This window comes from Mustela erminea, chromosome 10 (assembly GCF_009829155.1).
Source record: "Mustela erminea isolate mMusErm1 chromosome 10, mMusErm1.Pri, whole genome shotgun sequence".
NCBI classification, from domain to species: Eukaryota; Metazoa; Chordata; class Mammalia; order Carnivora; family Mustelidae; genus Mustela; species Mustela erminea.
This window is the reverse complement of record NC_045623.1, coordinates 34735487-34748928: the sequence shown is the minus strand read 5'-3', so window position 1 is coordinate 34748928 and position 13442 is coordinate 34735487. Positions and strand designations below refer to the sequence as shown.

General features: G+C 39.1%; 1 long non-coding RNA gene across 1 annotated transcript in view; it reads left to right on the top strand.

The window, feature by feature from the left end:
* LOC116567897 overlaps nt 1-13442 on the top strand; it is a 132323-nt gene that overhangs the window by 2141 nt on the left and 116740 nt on the right. The gene's annotated exons all lie outside the window — the stretch shown is intronic.

Here is a 13442-nt window from a genome sequence, read left to right as displayed (position 1 = left end):
TGGTTTATTTCACTAAGTCTTATAATCCATATACACAAGATGTCTTTCCATTTATTCTTATCTTCTTTAATTTACCCTTATTTTATTTATGAGAGAGAAAAAGAGAGAAAGGGGGAGAGAGTGAGAGAGAGCGTAAGCAGGGGTAAGGGCAGAGGGAGAGGGAGAAGCAGACTCCCCAGTGAGCAGGGAGCCTGACATGGGGCTTGATTCTAGGACCCTGGGATCATGACATGAGCCAAAGGCAGATTCTTTGCCAACTGAGCCACCCAGACACCCCATGTCTTCCTTAATTTCTTTCAGCAATGTTTTGTCATTTTTGAATGTATAAGCTTTTAGTTTCCTTGTTCAAGTTTATTCCTAAGAATTTATTGTTTTTGGTGCTATTTTTAAAGAAGATTTTATTTATTAATTTGAGAGAGAGAGAGAGTATGAGCAGAGGGAGAGGCAGAGAAAGAAGCAGACTCCCTGCTGAGCAGAGAGCCCAGTGCAGGGTTTGATTCCAGAACTTTGAGATCACCACCTGAGCCAAGGCAGACACTTAACAGACTGAGCCACCCAGGTGCCCCTGTTTTTGGTACTATTGTAAATGGATTGTTTTCTTAACTTCCTTTATGATCTGTTTATTGTAAGCTTATAAAAATGCAACTGATTTTGAGTATTAATTTTATATCCTGCAACTTTGCTGAATTCATTAATTATAACTTTTTTGTATGTGAACATTTAGGGTTTTCTGCATGTAAGATTATATTATCTTCAAATAGGGATAATTTTATCTCCTCTTTTCCAGTTTATTTCTAGCTCCATTCCACTGTGAAGGATAGGTAGCATGATTTCAATAATTTGAATGTATTAAGACTTATTTTGTGTCCTAACATTACGTCTACCCTGGACAATATTCCATTTGCATTTGAGAAAACTGTGCATTCTGCTGTTGGGTGTAGAGTTTTGTATATGCTTGTTAGGTCCAGTTGGCTTCTAATGTTGCTCAAGTCCTCTTTCCTTATTGATCTTCTGTCTGGTAACTGTACTCATTCTTGGAAAGTGAGGTATTGATTTTCCTATTGTTATGTAAATGTGTCTGTTTCTTCCTTCAATTCTGTCAATGCTTGCTTCATATATTTAGGAGCTCTGATGTTGGGTACATATATATTTACAAATGTTTTATCTTCTTGAGGTATTGATCTCAATACATAATATAATGACCTTTTTTTTGTCTTTGTAATCTATTGAAGTCTACTTTGTATGATATTAATATTTATCCTGCTTTCTTTTCTCTGCCCATCTCCAAAGAAGTATTGATGGAATTTCCATAAATGTCGTAGGCATCTTGATCCAGCACAACAAATTTAGAGAACCAGATTTGAATGTGAACAAAATAGTGGCAGGATGAGACTATCTCAACAGCCTTTTGTCAAGAAGGAAGGATTTTTTTTTTTTTAATTGCTTTACTTAGTCATTCCTTTTCTCTTCCCTCCTTTTTGGGAAGGACTTTTATTATTGACCTGTTTTTTTTTTTCAATAACAAAAAACCATATTTATGTGTGTATATATAAGATCCCTAATTTTATAGTCCAGAGATATTCATTAATATTTTTTCTGTTGTCTTCCAGGTTTCTTCTCTGCTTATAGTAGGATGGATTTGGAGGTTTTTTTTCGGGGGGGGTGGGTACCAGGTAAAGCATAAAAATACAAAATTTAGAGCTTAATGATCTAACTCAAAAGTATATGCAACAGTATCACAGACAGATGTCTTTAAGTCCTGAAATTGAACACAGGAGCTTCAATACTGTTAAACCCTAGCTGGGCTAAGTATAGGGGACATGCATATCTTGAGAAAAAAAGGTTTTATAGAAGAAAGGGTGAGCACATGACCCAAGTCCTATGAAGACAATCCTTCAGCCAACTTGGTTAGAATCTTCTCTCTCTTTTGTTTTTGTTCATGAGGAGACTATAAAAATGCCAAGTCCAGAGATGAAGAATTTAAAGCTAGTAATTTTTGCCCAAAAGATCTAAAAAATTATTTTTATTTATTATTTGTACTTAATATTTTATATATTTTAAATTTAACATTTATATTTTACAATTTTAAATAAAGTATGTATTACCTTAAAAATGGTAAGGTTATTATTATTTTAAAATGTAAGAAAATAAATTTGGAGTTTTTCTTTTAGCTTCCCAGGTTTGTAATTGCTATGGAAAAAATGTCTTAAAGTTTAAATTTAAAATTATGAACAAGTCATAATGAGAGTATAATATTGGTAATGAAAGAATGGTTGAATAGTTTCCTAAATTTATTTATGGAATTTATGGAAATGAATGAGACAATTTAGCTAAAATGAAGTTTTTTCATGTTATACTACTTTAACTCCAAAAATAATGATGTTATTTTAGAAACTGTTTATTTGATGGAAATTCTCAGACAGGAAGAGTCTCATTTTAACATCCTGCTATACAACATTTGGTTACAAAGCTATGGATACTCTAGCTCTTCTGAAGGGACACAAACTTAAAGCAGTTTCTGTTTAAAAAATCTATTTAATGCAATTCTGCCACTGAGAAAAATGTGTGTACAAAGGAAGCAAGATTCACATGCTTAAAGAATTCTAGAATCAGAGAGGGTCAGCATGGTGATTTAACTATAAAAATCAACCCGAACTAAAAGCATGTTGGATGTTGTTGAGCATCAAAAAAACCCACAGCTTTTAAGTCTTTAATCCACTTTTGAAGAGATTTTATTTCTTTATTTGAGAGAGAGAGAGAAATTAAGAGAGAGTGCAAGTAGGAGGGAAGGGCAGAGGAACAAGCATTCTTCCCCTGAGCAGGGCGCTGGATGTGGGGCTCCATGTGGGACTCTATCTCAGGACCCTGGCATCATGACCTGAGCTGAAGGCAGAAGCTTAACTAACTGAGCCACCCAGGTGCCCCAGTCTTTCATCCATTTTCAGTTTATTTTTGCATATGATGTGAGGTAAGTGTCCAATTTCATCCTTCTGTATGTGGATATCCAGTTTTCAGAGGCTATCCTTTCCCTATTGTGTGTTCTTGCTACTTTTGTTGAAGACCAGTTGGCCTTAGATGTGCTTATTTCTAGCCTCCATATTCCATTACATTAGCCTAAATCTTGGCTTTTATGCCAGTATATACTGTTCCTATTATTGTAGATTCTTAATATATTTTAAAATCAGGAGATGTGATGCTGCTAGCTTAGTTCTTGCTCATGATTGCTTTGATTATTCAGGGTCTTCTGTGACTCTGCACAGGTTTTAGGGTGATTTTTCTATTTCTGCACAGAATACCACCAGAATTTGCATAGGTATTGCTTTGAATATGTAGAGCACTTTGGGTAGTATGGACCTTTTAACAATATTAATTCTTCTAATCCCTGAATGTGAGATGTCTTCCCATTTATTTGTATCTTCTTTATTTTCCTTCATCACTGATTTATAAGTTTCAGCGTACAAATCTTTTACCTCTTTGGAAAAGTTTGTTTCTCCGTATTTTATTATTTTTACTGTTACTGTGAATGATAGGTTCCTAGGAAAATTAAAAAAAAAAAGAACTATTATATTACCCAGCAAGCCAGCCCCTGGGTATATATCCAAAGGAAATGAAATCAGGATCTCAAAGAGATATTTGCATCCCTATGTTCACTGAAGCATTATTCACAATAGCCAAGATATGGAAACAATCTAAATGTCCACCAGTCAATAAAGGGATAAAGAAAATGTGGCATATAAGTGAAGTGGAATATTACTTTGACTTAAAGAAGGAGATCCTGCCATTTGTGACAATGTGGATTGAACCTGGAGGACATAATGTCAAGAGAAATAGGCCAGATGCAGAAATGCAAATACTGCATTATCTCATTTATATGTGTAATCAAAAATAATAAAATAATAGCAGCAGAGAGTAGAATGTCAGTTGCCAAGAGCTGGGGGAGGAGGAAATGGGGGATATATTGGTCAAGGAGTACATTTCAGCTATGTAAGATAAGTTCTGGAGATCTAATATACAACAATGTGACTATAGTTAACAATACTGTATTGTATAGTTGAAATTTCTTGAAGGGTTGATTATGTTTTCACCACATACACACACACACACACACAAAAAAAAACCACAATAAAAGAATAGAATTCAGAACTATGCAAAAAGTAAGGCAATGATCTAGCTTGGCTGTTGACTATAATAAGCATGTCCCCTTGCCAGCAAGCTAAAGAGTACATGACTAGAGGGAGGGCACATCTTCATTTTAGTGATGATCTTTTGGAATACAGGGCATACATGAAAAACTAAAATTATAGAGGATTTTAATTAATGAGATAGATATTTAGGAGAAGAAAGAGCCTTGAGGAATGCCTGGAAAGCTACTACTGTATAATTACGAGTTTATGGCAGTCCAAAGCATCTCTCATGTCACTTTCTGAGAAGCCCTAGAAAATTCCCTGTTCCCTTATTCCATACAAGTTCAATCCAGTGAGTTCCCTCCAATCACCTCACCTCACCTTAAATGATGTGAGACTCAGCCTGGAACCACATCAGTGACAATAACAAGTACTCCCTGGTTCCAGGCACCTGGTTATTCTTCTTTCTGGGAGACCCTTCAGAGACACAGCTCTGACTTCGCAGGGGGACAATTCAGTGACATAAATGGGCCTGATGTGAAAAACCATCTCATCTCTGTCCCAGAGACCCAATCTGAAAAACACCTTCACAACAATTAGTGGGTGTGACCTCCATAGCCCACTGCATCTGTTTTGGTGTGAAGACATAGGTAAGTGCACTGGCCTTAGGCCACACCTCAAGAAGTACTTCCTTTTCACATTTGGTCCACTTTAAGTTGAGAAATCCTGAAATTTTGACTTGGGTATTAGATCTCACTGTTAGGCAGTTCTCACTGTAAAGCCACATCAGGCCCGGTTTATGAGGGGGAAACGTTATCCCTAGCTTAATGTCTCCTTTTTTACCGTTTCTTGAGTGGCAGAGTCCACATACCAAAGATGGAGAGACTTTAAGATTTGAAGAGGGAGGGGGTTGTCTTTTAGAACCACCCCAAAGGAAAAAATCAGAATCTAAGAAAAGAGGGGCACAGGGAGTTGCTGCTTAACACACATAAAGTTTCAGTTTTACAAAATGAATCAATTCTAAAGATCTGATGTAGAACCAACATGCTTATGGCTGATAGTAATGTACTGTACATCTAAAGATTTGTTAAGGGGGTAGATTTCATGTTGAGTGTTCCTACCCCAATAATAATAATAATAAAACGAATCTAATACAAAACCTGAAGACCTAAGTGCCTGTGTACTTGTCACCATAAAGAGCTCACACTATAATGGAAATTTCACATTCAGTGCTGTGGGTTCCATTAAGCCTCCTTGCTCAGGAGGAGGGTCTACCTTCTCATTCCTTTCCACAACTCTTTCAGAATATGTTTCTAATAATCATGCTACAGATGTAGAAGGAGAGGGGCACCTGGGAGGCTCAGTGGGTTGAAGCCTCTGCCTTCAGCTCAGGTCATGATCTTAGGGTCCTGGGATCGAGTCCCACATTGGGCTCTCTGCTCAGCGGCGAGCCTGCTTCTTCCTCTCTCCCTCTCTGCCTGCCTCTCTGCCTACTTGTGATCTTTGTCTGTCAAATAAATAAATAAAATCTTTAAAAAAAAAAAAAACCAAAAACAAAACAAATGTAGAAGGAGAGTGCGGCCCTTGGACTACATTTTACCATTTCATACAATTCCTGCAGTGGGAGGACTTTTAGAGAGCCATCAGCCAAACCCAATCTCCTTTGTCTTGGTGTTACATTTCCTAGAGTATGAGGAAAATGGAAACTGCATTAATGACCTGCTAGAGGCCTACTCTGTTTAGGAATTGGATCAGTTTTTATTTTTAGCATATTATCTTAATATATTTAGCATAAATACCTTCAATATCGTCAATTGATATTGACTGTTTTTTTCCCTCTACACATGCACTGGTCCACTGAAGTGATAAAGAAATAAGAGTAAGCAGCTCGTTCTTCAAAGTCAACTTACTAATTGCTGTTAAAGCTATGGCTCCTCGGCTAGCCCCTTTTCTACCCTGGCTACCAGGAGGGCAATGTGACATCAACATCTGCCTCTCAAGGTATGCTTCTTTGCAATCCTTGCCAATGAACTTGGATACTGACACAACACAAAATGAGTTTAAATTTGTGTGATCATAAATTCAACTGATAATACTACAGAACAAACCATTTAGATGTTGCTGGCTCAATAGAGCTGTGAAACAGATACTTTAATTTTCCATTGTGGTAAAATACATATAACTAAAACTTACCATTTTAACCATGTTTAAATATATAGTTCAGTGACGTGAAGTACATTCACATTGTCATGTAACCATCACCACTATCCATTTCCAGAACTTTTTCATCATCCTAAACTGAAGCCAAACTAAATGTATTTCAACCTTAACCTTACATAAATGGAATTGTACAACCCAGGTCTTGAGGGCCTCACTTTGTCACACTTAGTATATAGCTAGAAATGGAATTGCTGGGTCATAAGGGAATTTTACCTCTAATCTTTTGAGAAGCTGCCAGTCTGTTTTCCAAAGTGGCCGTCCTACCTCTCGTTCTCACTAGCGATGTATGAAGGTCAAAACTGCTCTACATCCTTCCTCACCAACACATTACTATGTGTCTTCTTGATTCTTACCATCCTAGTGGGTGTGAAGTGGTATCTCACTGTGGTTTTGATTTTACATCTTCCTAATGGCTAATGATGCTGAGCATCTTCTCTTTGGCTTGTTGGCCACATGTATATCTTCTTTGGAGAAATATTTATTAATATTTTTTTGCCCATGTTTTCCTTGGGTAATTTCTCTTTTTATTATTGAGCTGTAAGAGTTCTTTATATATTCTAGATACAAGTTTCAAAGGTTATTTGGAAGACAGAAGTAGAGTGGATACCATGATTCCAGGGCAATTTGGGGCTTCATTCGCAAGGCTGGCCAGAAGCAGCTATTCTGCAGATCTCTCCAGTCTTGTATTGATAGTCAGATGGGTACAGATTTTTGGACTTTCCCACAAGCTCCATCTTCTCTATCTGCATGAATGCTTCAGGCTCAATGCTTAGTAACTCTTCGTCCCACCAAATCTCCCCAATCAGACCTTCACACCTTAGCTCCCCTGCATCATTTATGTTTCATTTATATTTATATTATATTTATATTTATATATTACATTTATATTTCATTTACATTTCCTATTTATGTTTCCTATATTGACATGAAGCATAATCAATGCATGGTGGTCACTCTATTTTCCTGATCAAATCCGTACTAATGCACCAGCACAAGGATAAAATTCCAATAGAAGATAAATCCAACATTTTTAAAAAAGATTTTATTTTTAAGTAATCTCTCAACCCAACATGGGGCTTGGACTTACAATCCCAAGATCAAGAAACTCATGATCTACTGAGTCAGCCAGGCACCTCTGATTCCAACGTATTTGATTGAAAGTGTTCACTGCATTGTTTCCCCTACACTGTTTTCACACTATGACCATTGGACAAAAACAGGTAAGTCGTTTGATTAGAATATGGTGTCTGTAAGTTGATGGTTCTAACAACTTGTATTTAGAACATTTATATAAGGAATAGAACTCTGTAATAAAGTCTTTGTATATCCTTTCATCCTGAATACACTGAACAAATGTGTATGAAATATGAAAAGAGAAATTAGCCAAAATACCAAAATGTTAATAAAATAATTATAATGTACTAATATTTTTTGAATCATTTATTTTTGAACTTTTGTTGAATGAAACTAGTATGACACATAGACTTCAAAAATGAGCTACAGTATTATGCTATTAAAACAAAAGACGCCTCATTTTGTAATATCCATGCCAGGAAATATAAGCCTGTTTTGTCAGTGAGCTGAAAATTTTTATCCCCACACCAAACAGATTAGCAGTACCAGGTAGTGAAACAATTACCACACTGCCATACATATCTATGATCTTTGAAAGCAATAACCACTTTTATTTTTAGTTGTTTCAGTTTCTTCTTTTAGTTAATATAACTCTAAATGCAACTCCTCAGACTTCTTTTTCAATCCTTCATTAAGTGATACTTTATTAAGCAGTTCTTTTTTTTTTAAGATTTTATTTATTTGACAGAAAGAGATCACAAGTAGGCAGAGAAGCAGGCAGAGAGAGAGGGGGAAGCAGGATCCCCACTGAGCAGAGAGCCCGATGTGGGCTTGATCCCAGGACCCTGAGATCATGACCTGAGCTAAAGGCAGAGGCTTTAACCCACTGAGCCACCCAGGCGCCCCTATTAAGCAGTTCTATAAAAGAGAAAGGGTTCTCAATTCCACAGAGGTAGCATGAGCACATGCATGTAACAGTTAAGAACGCTTGACTCTATATCAAACACTAGTTATCAGGCTCCAGGTTAAATCAGTGAAAGAATTTACATGATCCCTGGGAATTTGTTGGATTTTTCATATCACGATTAGGTTATATGATTTAATACAAGTTGACCTTTAAAAATTGAAGTTACCCAGGTTGGCATTACCTATGCCCAAGACACCCAGGTGTCACTTTTTGAAGGATACTATGGCCAGTCCACTCAACTCCCTTGCAAGATAGTCAAAGTAATCTCCTGTTGCGTCTTTGGGGTAGTATTACCCATTGGGTATGTCAGAGCTTATGAATAGGCAGATTCCTTGCTCCTCCAAGATTCTGCTCCTAGGACTCTGCCTCTCCAGATACCTACCTGTTCCAGGTCCCTGGCTACCCTGGCCTTCCAACGGGAAGGAGCCCAGTACACATTCCACCTATGACTTTGGGAATCAGGGTCCCTCCAGGCCTGTGGAGCTCGGGTGTGTGACTAACCACCTGTATAGACTCCACGCTGGAGGGAGCACACCTACTGAAAATTCATCTGAGGTGGAGCTTTAAACTGGCAACAGTCAGTCTTCATTTGAACTTGTGGTCTAATTGGGTCACAGGCTTCTCCTATTATCACGGCTCCCAGGTGTTTCCTGTTGAAGGAAAACAGGATGAATCAGCCCAGTCCCTCCCTGCCAATAACCTCACATTTTGCCTTCATGAGGAATATAAGTCAGTGGCTAGTTTAGGGCTCATGACTGGGCAGATGCTTGTTTACCCAAGGTCCTACTCCTGTGATCAGCCTCTCTCAACCCTTGCCATGTTCCATATCGCTGATAATTCTGAAATGAGCTGTAAGCACATGTGTAATACACAGTCCTTCAGTAAACCCTGGGCAGCTGGGGCTTACCAGGGCTGGGGATCTGGGGCCCAGGCCTAAAGCCCTGGATACCTTCCAGAATATAAGGAGTCCATATCTCAAAAGGTTCCACTCTGAGGTGGCAGCGGCAAGTAGGCTACAGTCATTCTCCATTTAGACCTGCTGTTGATTGTGTACTAGGCTTCTCCCACTAGAGCTCCAAGGTGTAATTTATTGGATGATACTGGGAAGTCAGCCACATCTTCCCTGGCAAGTCAGCAGTATGGTATCCTCCAGTATTGCCTTTAGGGGGAATAGGCTCATTTGTGTAGGTGAGAGCTTGGAATTAGGCATATTCCATAAACCCCTAAGAGCTGTGACTCAGCCTTTCCCTGCACTTGCCTGATCCATGTCTCAGGCTACTCTGACCTGTTCACCCATGCCTGAACAGTACATACTCTGCCACCCAGCCTTGGGCAGCCGAGGCCCTCAAGGCCTGAGAGACTTGGGCCAGTTCCCAATCACCTGCATAGCCTTAAGGGTGGAGTAAACTGGCTCACCGAAAATCTTCCTGAGGTGGGAGCTTTAAACTGGTGACAGTCAATCCCTATTTGGATTTGCTGCTGGATGGGATCCTGGGCTTCTCTACCAATCAAGGGTTCCAGGTGTCTTGTATTAGAGGATATCATGGCAAGAGGGCCATTCCTCCAGGTCTGCCTTCTGAGAAAATATGCACATTTGTGTAGTTGAAGATTTGGAATGAGGTAAATACCTAGTGCTCCCCACTCCAAACCCATTTCTGTGACCCAGCATATCTGGACGCTTACTCTATTCCAGGCTTCTGGCTACCCTGTCCTGCAAGGGCACAAGCATGTGAACTGTGCAATACATTGGCTGGCTTTGGACAGCCTGAGCCTTCCATGTTTGTGCTGCTTAGACTGATTCCCAAATACCTGCACAGTCTCAGGTTAGAGAAAGTCCACCCCAAGAAAATTATTCTGAGTGAGCAGCTTTCAACTGACATCACTCCCTCTGTGACCTTCTTGCCTGATGGCAACCCAGGCTTCTCCTGACACCAGGACTACCAGGGATATTCAGCAGGGATATTCATCTTTGGGTACCTAGTGAGTGGGATTAAGCAGATGCCTTGCACCCCCCAAAACCCGTTCCCGAGACCCGACTCCTCCCAGCACTTGCACTGTTCCAGTGCTGTGGTGGAAAGCCTGCGCACACGTAGTAAGCATCCCATCCGACAACCTTGGAACTCCAGGGCCTTTCATACTTGCAGAACTCTAGCCCATCCCCACTCACCTCCGTAGCTTCCAGGGCATAGATAGCCCGTATCCTGAAACCTTCTTGAGGCAGTAGCTTTAAATTGGCCATAGTGAGTCCTCATTTGGACTGGCTGCGTGATATGATACTACTTTCTGATTGGTCTGATCAGACTGATTGGATCTACTTTCTGATTAGGTCCTAGGCTTGTTTTATTGGATGAAACCCTTGTCAGTCAACTCTGCCTTATACTGGGGTTAAGATCTGATTCTTCCTGCTTCGCCTTCAGCGAGAGTATGTGCTTTTCTGTAGGACAGGTCTTGGAATTAGGTCAATACTTTATACCTCTAAGTGCTTGCTCCTGTGATTAGGCCTTGTTGACACTTGTCCCATACGCAATGCCCAGCTCCCCTCACTTTTGAGTCCAATGTATGTGTAGTCTGCACCCAATCAGCTGGTCTGGGTGGCCTAATGTGTTTTCTCCTCCTGACTCTTAAAAGAGTTGAAACCCCCTGGTTGTGCTTTATTAGCATAGGGGCCCTAGTTCCTTTTGTATGCTGCTTAGCTGTTGTTTAACATGCCACCTCATGGGTAAAATTTTCTTACCTTCACATGTACCTTGCACTCAGCAGAAGAGTATAGGGAAAAAGAGACAATGTTTCCTCCCTCTAAGCACATTTCCTAGGTGATTGATTATGCATAATAACATCTCATTATAATTATTTACTAGAATTACATGTCATGGCAAGATTATCTGCAAAGAAGCCCAGGGCATTTAGTGTCTCTAATTGTAATTCCATATTCTACTTAAATTAGAAATTCTAATTTCCAATTATAAATGCAAATTGTGTGTCATGCGCCCCGGTAAAAATCAAGTGTTCTTTTTCAATGAGAAAAGGAGAGAGTGAGTGCTCAAGATAAATCCTAGTGTTTTCCACAGCAACCATGGATAATTCTAGAACTTATGTTGTATTGATGTAGATAGACAATACATCATTGCACCCTGAGTAGAGAAAGCAGCATGATAGATATAGGTACAGAATAGTGCCTCAATAAAAAAGAAGGAAAGTCCAAATGGAGAGGGAGATAAAGGCTTCCAGTTATGGAATAAATAAGTCAGAATAAAAGGCACAGCCTAAGGAATACAGTCAATGATACTGTAATAGCCATGTAACAGGATAGATGGTAGTCACACTGGTGGTGAGCACAGCATAATGTATAAATTTGTCAAATCACTAAGTTGTTCACCTGAAACTAATGTAACATTGTGTGTTAACTATACTCAAAAAAGGATCATGTAATATCACTGAAGGAAGACTGAACCAAGAAAATTTCTAAAAGGAGCAAATTAGTAAAGACAGTTAAAATTGAAAAGTAACAGCATATAGAATGATTTAAAGGATTAAGATGATTAGAAGGTATCTAAATGATCCCTAGGTTTTTCACTTGAATAACTAAGTTGATGTCAAAAAGTAACACACATAATCACAGCAGTGTCTTTTCAGCGGTTGTTGACTTTTTTCTGGACATGTGTAACTAGTTGTAGACTCATAGAATATTCAAATGGAATAGTATAACCCTGAATGCATGTATCTCCTGCTAGAAAAGCATTATTCACAGTTTATCCTGCTCATTTGTATCTCCTGATAGTAAGTTCTCATCTCAGTAAGAGGAGAAGCCAATTCTCAGTTCATACAGGATACCAAATAAACATTGCTACTTTGAACAGCGGTGGAGCTCAGGAAAAATTTCTGCCTGGGAGTTAGGTGCATATTCATTGTATATCTGTAAGACTGCAGTTTATGCATGGAAACTGTAGGAATGTCCTTATAAGACTTTGCCCAGAGGATGCATAAAATTAAAATGAGAAAAGCAAAGGACTGATGATGGAGCCTTGAGAACACTCATATTTTGAGTATTATTGCTAACAGAATAAGACATGAGGGAAACTGAGGAGTGGTCAGAGAAGGTCCTAGGAGTTCTAGGAGAACATGCCTCAGAAGCCTAGGATGAGTGCATATCAAGAACGAGGCAGTGGGGTACCTGGTTGGCTGAGTTGGTTAAGCATCTGCCTTCAGCTCAGGTCATGATCCCAGGGTCCTGGGATCGAGTCCCCACATTGGGCTTCTTGCTCAGCAGGGAGCCTGCTTCTCCCTCTGCTGCTCCCCCTGCTTCTGCTTCTCTCAAGCTCTCTCTGTGTCATATAAATAAGTAAATAAAATATTTAAAAAAAAACAATGAGGCAGTGATCAGTAATATAAAATATACTCAGAAAGTTCACATAGAAAGACTAAACATATCATTAGGTTTACCAATATGTATTACATTGACAAAGATACACTGAGTATTCACTATGTACTGGGCATTGTTTTAGATGTTCAGTACTTGGGATTCTCAAAAAAAAAAAAAAAAAAAAAGGAAAAAGAATACAAATTCTTGCCTCATGAAGCATTAAGAAACCAGAAATATGTGTATGCTAGGTGGTGGGACATGCTCTGCAGTAAATGAACAGGAAATGATGATACAGCATATTGGGTGGTGCAATTATACAAAGAGTATTCTAAGAAAGAGACAAAATGAAGGTGATCTGTAAGCTTGCTGAGATTTATAGTAAATCTGTGGGCTTTGGAGGCAGTTTGGATGGAGAAGTGATCTTGAGAGAAGAGATAAAGAATTTGGCTCTCTCCAAGTAAGGAAGGATAGGGCACATCCTGTCAAGAGAAGAGCAGGCAGGAGCAGTCATCAGCAAGGGCTGACTGGGAGGGCATCCTTGGAGGATGTCAGGCAAGGGGAACCCAGTGCTATCTAGGGCTGTCCCAATACATTCTGGCATCAGGCTGTCAAGAGTTCAAATGTTCAGTTCAAATCACTCCTATGAGAGCTTTAAAAAGAATCTTATCTCTGCAAGCCTCAATGTTATTATCAATAT